General features: G+C 40.3%; 1 protein-coding gene across 1 annotated transcript in view; it reads right to left on the reverse strand.

The window, feature by feature from the left end:
• The window catches only part of AXIN2 (axin 2), an 84846-nt gene extending 76592 nt beyond the window's left edge, over positions 1 to 8254 (reverse strand). Inside the window, exon 1 of the mRNA XM_027873046.1 lies at positions 8233 to 8254. The gene's annotated coding sequence lies outside the window, so the exon portion shown is untranslated. The remainder of the gene's footprint in view (positions 1 to 8232) is intronic.
• Positions 8255 to 10116: the final 1862 nt, after the last annotated feature.

Genomic DNA, 10116 nt, shown 5'->3' on the forward strand with positions numbered 1-10116 from the left:
TCTCTTCTCTTCTCTTCTCTTCTCTTCTCTTCTCTTCTCTTCTCTTCCCTTCCCTTCCTTTCCCTTCCCTTCCCTGCCCTTCCCTTCTCTCTCTCTCTCTCTCAATCTACTCTCCCTTTACCCAGGAGCTCTGGAATTTGGCTATTCTTGTGAGTTTTCACTTTGGAATATCTTTCAGGAGGTGATTAGTGAATTTGTTCAATTTCTATTTTACCCTGTGGATCTAAGATACCAGGGCAGTTTTCTTGAATAATTTCTTGAAATGGGATTTCTAGGCTTTTTTTTTTTGTTTGTGGGGCAATTGGGGTTAAGTGACTTGCCGAAGGTCATACAGCTAGCACATGTCAAGGGTTTGGTCTGAGGCCGAATTTGAACTCAGGTCCTCCTGACTTCAGGGCCAGTGCTTTATCTTCTGCGCCACCTAGCTGCCCCTAGGCTTTTTTTAAAATCGTGTCTTTCACGTAACCTAGTAATTCTTAAATTAACTCTCCTTGATATATTTTCCAGGTCAGTTGTTTTTCCAATGAGATATTTCACACTTTCTTCTATTTTTTTTTTCATTTTTGACTTTGTTTTTATTGTTTCTTGATGTCTTGTGGAGTCATTAGCTTCCACTTGCCCAATTCTTATTTTTAAGAAATTATTTTCTTCAGTGAGCTTTTGTATGTCTTTTTCCACTTGATCTGTTCTGCTTTTTAAGTTTTTTTTTCTTCAGACACTTTTTGTGTCTCTTGCACCATTAGGCCAATTCTGTTTTTTAAAGTGTTGTTTTCTTCAGTATTTTTTGTGTTGCTTTTACCAAATCATTTTAGTTATGGGAGCAGACAGATCAGCAAATTACAAGAGAGTTAGGACTATTACAAGAACAGTTCCTTCCTGCCCCTTATCTTTCCATCTAGAGAGAAATAGATTCTTCTGTTTCCAGTAAAGACTCCCCTCCCCTTAATTTAACATTTTGTGTCTTGCCATCTAGATGAGACTAGGTGAGCCACAACCATAAGGGAGAGGGGCTTTGATTTCTCTGCTTTTACTTCACTGGCTTGAACTATTTGACTTGTGACCAGACAAACCTATGCTATTATAGGTAAATCTGAAACCAGACAGTAATCCTCATATTTGCTCATGTACTATGTGACTTATGTTTGAGATATACTCTTTTGTTAGTTTTTGGCTTTATTTATGTGCTAGTGTTATGCCTATTTCTAGCTACAGCTCTGTTAGCATTACATTGTGTTGCTGTTTGTATATCCATGAATGCCTATCCATATTATGTTATTAGTCCCATTTTTATCATATTGCTAGTTTTGCTTTGTTTTTGCTGTTATGCTTGTTTGCTTTTGTACTTTTGTGCTTTGGATATGTATACTGTATTGTAATATGGGCATATAACATGCCCTACATGAAATTTAGGTAGCTGGTCACTGAAGCAGGCTGTCAATTGATACTTTGCCTTGTGACTGCATGTATTGTTGACATCTATGTACTCTGAGTGGCAACATGAAATGATTGCCTGGAATGCTTGCTATTTCAACTGTTGGTATTTCTTTTGAAGTAGGTGGTGTCTATATAGATATTTCACGTCTACCTCAGCTGATTTTGTAGGAGGCTGCAAAATTTTCTGATCCTGGGGAGGAAGGTAACCCATCTTTTGCTACACCCCCAGAGGCATGGCCACAGAAACTCTAGGGTTTAGAGGGACTACCTGCTGGCCAAGTGAGTCACTATTCATTCTCCAAGTTTCTGTGTTCTGTCCCTCACCTTTACCTGGAATAGGATTCTGGGAGAGAGGAGCAGGAGGAACCAGAATGGCATGGCTGTGGTGAAGCCATCAGAGTGAATAGAGGGTCATTTCAGTGTGGCACAGAATAAGGGACTATGGATACATTCAAAGCATCAGCTATGGACTACACTGGGACTGCATTGCCAATTCAGCAAGAACTGAGAAGACAAGACAATATTTTGTGGCCAGTAGTGGCAAGGGACCTCAAGTGAGGTAACAGTTCCTTCCTGCCCCTTATCTTTCCATCTAGAGAGAAATAGGCTCTTCTGCTTCCAGTAAAGACTCCCCTCCCCTTAATTTAACATTTTGTGTCTTGTCATCTAGATGAGACTAGGTGAGCCACAACCATAAGGGAGAGGGGCTTTGATTTCTCTGCTTTTACTTCACTGGCTTGAACTATCTAAAATGCTCTAACAAATATTAATGGCCATTAATACCGATTTCAATTTGGTTATTATATTCCCTTTTCATAGATGGGAGACTTTTTTTTTTTTTGGCTCAATGTTGCTGGGCTGGGGGCAGAGCCAGAGAGCCACAGAGAGAGGACTGGTGATATCTTCCATAAGTTGTATTTGAAAACAATAGAAATAGGCCTACTTTGTGTATGCACAAGAGCCTGCATGCTGAAAGCTGTTAGGAGAAGCTATTGCTTTAGATCAAGAGGCTTTGGATAATGGGTTGTAGACATGCTTCAAAGCCTAGGAGGTGGAAGCCCCAAGGAAGAGGGGAGTGAGCACTTCAAGCCTTCAGGAAAGCTTCAAGGCTTTACTGTACATGCTTGTTACTACAATCATTGTTAAGATTCCAAGGTTTTCAGTGCCTGAAGCACTCAACTCTGAGACCAGAGAGCTGAGCTCACTCATGAGCTCCCCCTGGTGGTCAGAGAAGCATCTTATATCTCATCACATTGAAATGAGGTGATTGATTGTTGCAACTAAATCCCCTACCTCTACCCTTTTGCCACTAACTTCTCTTTGCAGTGCTTGAATGGTTGCTGAAAATAACAACGAAATCCAAACAGTTCAAAAGAGAAGTGTACCAGCAGAGTCACAGAAGGAAAAGGAATCCAAATGTTTTGAGTTTAGCTATTAAGCATAGTTTCTAGAGAATGAACTCATGTCTTGAAATGAAACAGATGAAAGCAACATGTGTCAATGGTTTTATGAAAGCAGTAATGCCATCAACAGGAAATAAAGAAATTGAATACTGCTGCCTCAACTCAGAACTTAACTCTTCTTATGCTATTCAGCCTCTGAGGGCTTACAGCAAAAAGGAGGTGATTTCACCAGGGCAACTGAGGATTTGTTGCTCCAAGTCTGTCCTTTACCCCTGAAAGGAATCCCCTACAAAAAAACAGATTCTCAGAAAGGTGCCTTCTTCCTTTCCCAAAAGTCTAGTGAAGTCATAAAAACAACTAAGCTTAAAGCAAATGCCCCAGAGCCCCTTTCTAGGAGGAGTCTACAAAGATTTGGTTGCTAAAAGAGAGCTGGCTAGAGTGCAACAGCCTGCAGGCGGAGCTAACAAACTTGAGGGCCAACATGCCAGTCCTACAAATATCCACCAGAGCCAGAAAGGCTCTGTTAAAAAAAAAAAAAAAAAAGGACTGATCACTGCTTAGTGGCTGAGAAGATAAGCAGAAAAGGACAGAACAACATAGTGGATAGGGCCTTGGATTTAGAATCTGTAGGACCTGGGTTCAAAGTTGGCTTCAGACACTCCATCACTACATAACCACCAGGCAAATTGTTTAACCATTCTGTGCCTCAGTTATGCTATCTGCAAAATGAGAGGTTTGTACTTAATGGCCTCTGGTGTTCCTTCTAGCTCTAAATCTCTGATTCTATGAACCTAAGGTGGAATTCAATCCAATTCAAACATTCATTCAGTACTTCCTGTGTGCAGGGCCTGGTGCTAGGAGCTGGGTATACAGAGACGTAACTGAGTCTATTGTCTCTTGGAGTTTACACTGGATGCAACACAGAATCAGAGGTTAGAGTTGGAAGACACCTCTGAGGTTATCTGGTCTAACCCCCTCATTTTATGGTTGAAGAAATTGAGGCCTAGAGGAATTAAATGATTTACCTAAGCTCACATAGGTAGTAACAGAAGATTTGAACCCAGGTTCTCTAACCCCAAATCTACCAGGTTCCATCACAATGCTTCTCAACATTTACATAAAACAATATTTACAAGATAGTACAAGGTTATTTCAAAAGGAATAAGGGACTAAATCCAGAGCATACATTTAGAAGTGATATATAGGCTGTAGGATTATGTTTCTTCTTCCTCTCTTCCTTGTGACAATAGCAAAACACTGAACACAATGTTACAAGTTACCTAGGGGCCAAAAAAGTAGCTTCATATTCCCATTCCAAACTTATGGGTTTCAGAGGAAGAGTTACCAATTTCTGTTCTAATAAGGCAAAGTTAGTGTCTCCATGCCTTTGTTTATGGAGCACCCCTATGGGATATTCCCTCAACTTGCACTAACACTAATGGGTTTGGTAACCCTGTGGGTCTGTATTTTTAACACTACTGGTTCACCATCCATTGCCAATATGCTTCCCATTAATGAAGAGTCGGTAGACACAATTAGCTTTTGACAAATGCATTCACTAAGATAATAATTAATAGTACTTACATTTCCCTCATAAAATTGGGGCATAAATAGACACAGCATCCTTGGAAATAGGAGGCTCAAACTTAGAGCTACATAGAATATACATATATAGTATATGTGTGTGGCAAAGGCAACTCACTAACTCCTAGTACTTTGGAACTAGGAAGTCCTTTCTCTCTTTGTAGGGTTCTCATGCAGCTCCCCTTTGGTACAGGGGTCCTGTTGGGCAAATTGATTAGCTGGATTCCTAGGGTCTTCTCTTTTCAATAGTTAGCTCTCTTCCTTGTCACCGATGCTTCATTCCTTAAAGCTGTTTTCCTGTGTGAGTGATTGCCTCTCTACCGCCCTGTCTGTTGGAGTGTGTGTCTCTATTCCCCAAAAGTCAAGGGTATGCTGGAGTCAGCTCACAATGGCTCACAAGAGTTTATTGTAATTGGTAAACACCATAAATCAGGGTGTAATTTGTTATTTTGCTTAAAACTTAAGAAAATCATGGAGAAAATTTTAATAATGCAGATTAAACTTAAAAAATGTATCCTGCATTATGGGGGAGTCAATTGTTAAACATTTACTAGCACGCTTCTGGATATAGTATCTCCTATCGGTCAAGCAATTTCCTTTCAAAACTACATGGCTGATGGCAGATGGTGGAGAGAAGAGAAAAAAATATCCTCCTTCCTTCTTCCCCGTACTTCACTTCATTGTAAGCTTATAATGAAGTGACATTATAATGGCTTATAATGTCTCCAACTAGCTAAGGTTTAGCCATTTAAAGCCCATGGGGCTAATTTATCTTCTCAACCAATGATGCTGCTCCTTTTAATCTAGTCAGAGAAGGGGGCCACATCTCGTATAGGAATGGTCAGGCACAGCCAAATTTTTACACTTAGTTTTAATACCTTGCTGAAGACTTATGATTTCATTCTGGGCTGGAGAACTGATTAAAATATCAACTCCCCTACACTCATATGTGGTAAGTCAATGTCTAGAATGTTCTACTCTATATTCAATATTATTGTTACTACTACTGCTACTACTACCACCACCATCACTACCACCACCGCTGCTGCTGCTGCTACTGCCTAGTAGGCAGCTCAGTGGTACAGTAGATAGAGCTTTGGGCCTGAAGTCAGGAAGATCTAAATTCAAATTCAACCTCAGTTACTTACTAGCTGTGTGATCTTGGGCAAGTCACTTACCTACAGTTTTACAATTTCTTCAACTGTAAAATGGGCATAATGATAACATCTACCTCCTTGTGTCATTGTGAGTATCAAATGAGATAATATTTGTAAAGTATATAGAATAGCATCTGGCACATAGTAGGTGCTATATAAATGCCTTTCATTTTTATACAAGAATACAAAATGAATAAGTAATTTTGTAGTGAATTATAGTGCTGAAAAGTCCCCTTCACTAACTCAGAATACAATCATTTATGACTTAAAGAAATTCTAGAGCCTGAAACTCAGAGAAATTGAGTAAGCAGCTTGGGGTCACAGAGCTAGTTTAGTGCCAGGGACAAGATTTGAACACAGTTCTTCCGATTCCAAATCTAAAGCTACCCCTATACCATGTTGCCTCTCCTCATTATTTCACTTGTAAATAACATCATATTATTTCACATATATTTTAAACTTTGATTCTCTCCAAAATTCTGTGATGTAGGAAAGGCAAGTATAATTATCTCTATTTTGTAAGAAGAGGTTAAATAACTTGTTTAAAGGTTACCCAGTTAGTAAGTGGTATTTATGGGACTCAACCAGGTGTTATGAGTTTTCATCCAGTGGTCTTTTTTCCCCCAAGGGCTTTCTTTTAATTTTTTACATATTTTGTTAAACATTTAATAATAACTTTAGCGCAGTTGTCACCAGCTTTGTTAAAAAAGATCTTTCTCACTGGGAATTTCCTACGTCAGTGAAATCATTTCTCTGCTTTTTATTTTCAAATCACAATCAATTAAACTTTGTAACTATATTTGAAGTAATTAATTGCCCTGTTTAAAATATTGCAACAATCTTTCAGTCACTCCCATTAAGTCCTCAGCAGCATTCAGTGTGTTCTTTCCATTACATTACTTAGCACGGTGCCTGGTACCGTGTAAGTATTTATTAAAATTCTAGTTGACTGAGTGACTCAATTTATTTCAATACTGCACTGCTAAATTAAGTGATGCTAAATTAAGACAGAGCAACTGTCAAGGCACCAATTAGTAAACCATAATGAATTCTGCTAGGTGGCGCCATAGTGCATAGAGTGTCTGGCCTGGAGTTGCAAAGACTCATCTTCCTGAGTTCAAATTTGGCCTCAGACACTTACTAGCTGTGTGATCCTGGGCAGGTCACTTAACCCTGTTTGCCTCAGTTTCCTCATCTGTAAAGTGAGCTAGAGAAGGAAATGGCAAACCACTCCAGTATTTTTGCCAAGAAAACCCCAAAAGGGATCACAAAGAATTGGACATGACTGAACAACAATAAAAATTTTGCATTTGCCTATGTCCACATTTCCCCCAATAGAAGATAAACTTCTTGAGGGCAAGAACTATTTCATTTTTTGGCTTTGTATCCCCAGGTCCTGGAAAGAGCTTAAATATCCATTGAATAAATGTGTTATGATCTATTTATTTGGCTTTAGGAAGATGGGGGTCTATATTCAGTTCTGGACATCGTGAGCATGGTAAGACAGTCCCCCTGTAATGGGATAGTTCACACACACACACACACACACACACACACACACACACATGCATGCACGCACACATACTCCTACCTAAATATACATAAAGCAAGCCAGCGTTGCATTCCACCAGTTCAATGGTTAACCACTTGTACTGGACCACAACGAGGGAGAATCTGCTGGAATGCTATAACTGGGAATTCAAATGTAAGTTGTATCACCAAACTCAAGTCAAGTCAAGTCAAGTCAACATTTATCAAGTGCATACTTTGAGCCAGGCATTGTGTCAAGCAAAAACAGTTCCTGCTCTCAAGGAGCTCACAGTCTAAAGAGGGACACAGGATGCAAACAACTATGTATAAACAAGATAAATTAAGAGATAATCTCAGAAGGAAGTCATTAACATTAAGGGGGGCTGGGAAAGGCTTCTTGCAGAAGGTAGAGCTTTAGCTGAGACTTAAAAGATGTCAGAGAAGTCAGAAGGTAGAGATGAGGAGAGAGCAATCCAAGCATGAGGGACAGCCTGTGAAAAAGCATGGAGTATCTGGTGTGAAGAACAGCAAGGAGGCCAAAGTCACTATTTATTGCATTATTTAAAAAGCCAAAGTCACACGGTGACCATCACTAGCTCCACCTCCCTTGCATGTAAGAGGGCAAAACAAACAACCAGGATTGAAGCCATCATCCAATACTAAGAACAGAACATCAAATGTACCCTCTTGCACCCAGGAAGAGAGCTCCTTCTGAAGGCCACCCAGAACAATAAGCTCCAGTGGCAACTCCCTTTAAGACATCCTGAATTTTAGGTCTTTACCAGAAGTCATGGAGGGCCAAGTAGTAACTGAGATACCAGAACCCCAAAGCCCAGGTGGTATAAGTGAGGTGAGTGTGCAGTAAAGAACCAAGAACAAACTGAAGGAGGAACATTTCATTTTTGGAATTTGGGGATGGTTACAGTTTTGCCATGTGCAGCGCATGCATCCTGCAACATGACTTTCTTTTAAAAGGTTGACCGGAGCCCACCAGCCACAATCCCTCTTGCTCCCAAAAGGAATTACCTTGTCAGAAGTTGGGATCTGGATGGTCACTCAAATCCCTGTAAGCCACTGTTCTTTATAGTATAAATTGCCACCTAGCAAATTGCTCCTTTCCTTACCTCTGGGGAAGCTCTACCCTGATGGTGACTGAGGACGAGTAGAAGGATCTTTACAACTATTTCCTGAGAGCTGTCAATGGAAAAAACCTTACCTCCCACCCCCATCGGCTAAAAGGAAGTGAGAGCTGAATGTCTAGACAAGCCTACTATTTCTGAAAATCAGTCAGCAGATGACACAAGCCACAACAGTGTGATTGGCAATTGGAAAGAAGTCAGGGAGAAAGAGAAGTCCACCATAGGACAGTTGCCTACATTTCTAAAATTATTAGGAAGATCTGAGCTGATGATACACATGATTGAGGGATTCTACTTGGATGGGAAGGAGCTGAGTACACAGATTCCCTGTGGAATTAGTATGGGAAAATGTAGAGTACATTTTAATCTCTTTGGTTGCCAATGAATCACAACAATGACTACAACATGTATCATTAAAAAGCGAGTCAGGAGACATGAATTCTAGTTTCAGCTCTGCTGCTAACTCTCCACGTGGCTTTGAAGGACTCCATGCCAAGAGGTGGTGTACTACAAGGGACAGAATGAGACATTCATTTTAAGACATGGACAACACGTTGGTTTGTTTTGCTTAACTATATTTTTAATATACGGGAGGTTTTACTTTGCAGTCATTGGGAAGTGACAGTGATTTTTTTTCAGTCATAAATACAATACTTTTTTTTTCCCGAAAAATGCTCCATTTGCCTCATAAGGTTGTTTCAAGGATAAACGTGAGATGATACATGTAATCCACTTTGAAAATGTTAAAAGTACCACACAAAGGCAAGATGGTACTATCCTCCAAAAATAATACATATGTAGTAATATATGTGGGCTAGTGAATTGGTTAGAACATGGAGTGATGAATCAAGTGCCCCAGGCAGAATAAGTATGGGAGAGCTAGCTTTACGTGTAGAAATATTTTGTTCCTATAACCACAGACTGCACCTCTGAATCACAAATACATACCATTAGTCATTATCAGTAAAGGAATGAATGAATGAGTGAGTAAAAAAGCATTTATTAAATACTTTGTGCAAAAGCACTGTACTAAGCACTGGGGATACAGATAGAAAAGCAAGACAACCCCTGATCTTAGGAAGCTCACATTCTAATATGGGGAGGCAACCCTCATAGGAGGTTTAAGCTGCAAGTCAATACCAATCACTTTGGTGGCAAGATTTTCCTTTGGTAGCTGTGGCTGCTAAGGAGGCAGGGGTTGTAGCACCTGCAGAATCAGCTTCAGGTATCATCTCCATGGTGGTTGATTCTCTTGATTATGCCTGATGTTCTAGTCTGGAAGCAGGATTGGGGAGTGCCACTATTTTCAGAGCTCCTGGGCTCTGGATACTGGGTCTGAGGGCAGATGGTGCTAGTGTTAGTTTAACTTGTTTGACTCATGCTGCTTCCTGTCTCTCACTCATGCTGACATGCTGCTTTAGCTAGGCTGGTTTGCCTGCCCTGTAGGTGCCAGTTGGTGGGGATAGTTGACCCTTTCTCTACAGGAGTTGCTCTCCCAGATGATGTTTAGGGACTGGGCTGAAAGCATTGCCAATAGTATGGGGGTCACTGCTATTCCCTAGTCACTTGGGCTCACCTGCCTAGTAATGGTAAATGTTCAGTGGTTGGTATTGGTGGTGTTGAGGATGGCAGATCCATTCTCCATAAGGGTTGCTCCTCAGTAATGGCTATGGAACCAAACTGGAATGAGGATGACTTCTCAGGACAATTTGTTGCAAAATCCCTCAAACTGTATGGTTACACTCAGGCTAATATGATATATGGAGTAGAAAGAACAGTGGATTTTGAGTCAGAGGGCTGGGGTTCAAACTTCACATTTTCATCCTTGGAATTCCTGATCTGTGAATGTCTTGATGTGTGTTCACTCAC

The sequence above is a fragment of the Vombatus ursinus genome, unplaced genomic scaffold (assembly GCF_900497805.2).
Source record: "Vombatus ursinus unplaced genomic scaffold, bare-nosed wombat genome assembly UNPS02014801.1, whole genome shotgun sequence".
Lineage (NCBI taxonomy): Eukaryota > Metazoa > Chordata > Mammalia > Diprotodontia > Vombatidae > Vombatus > Vombatus ursinus.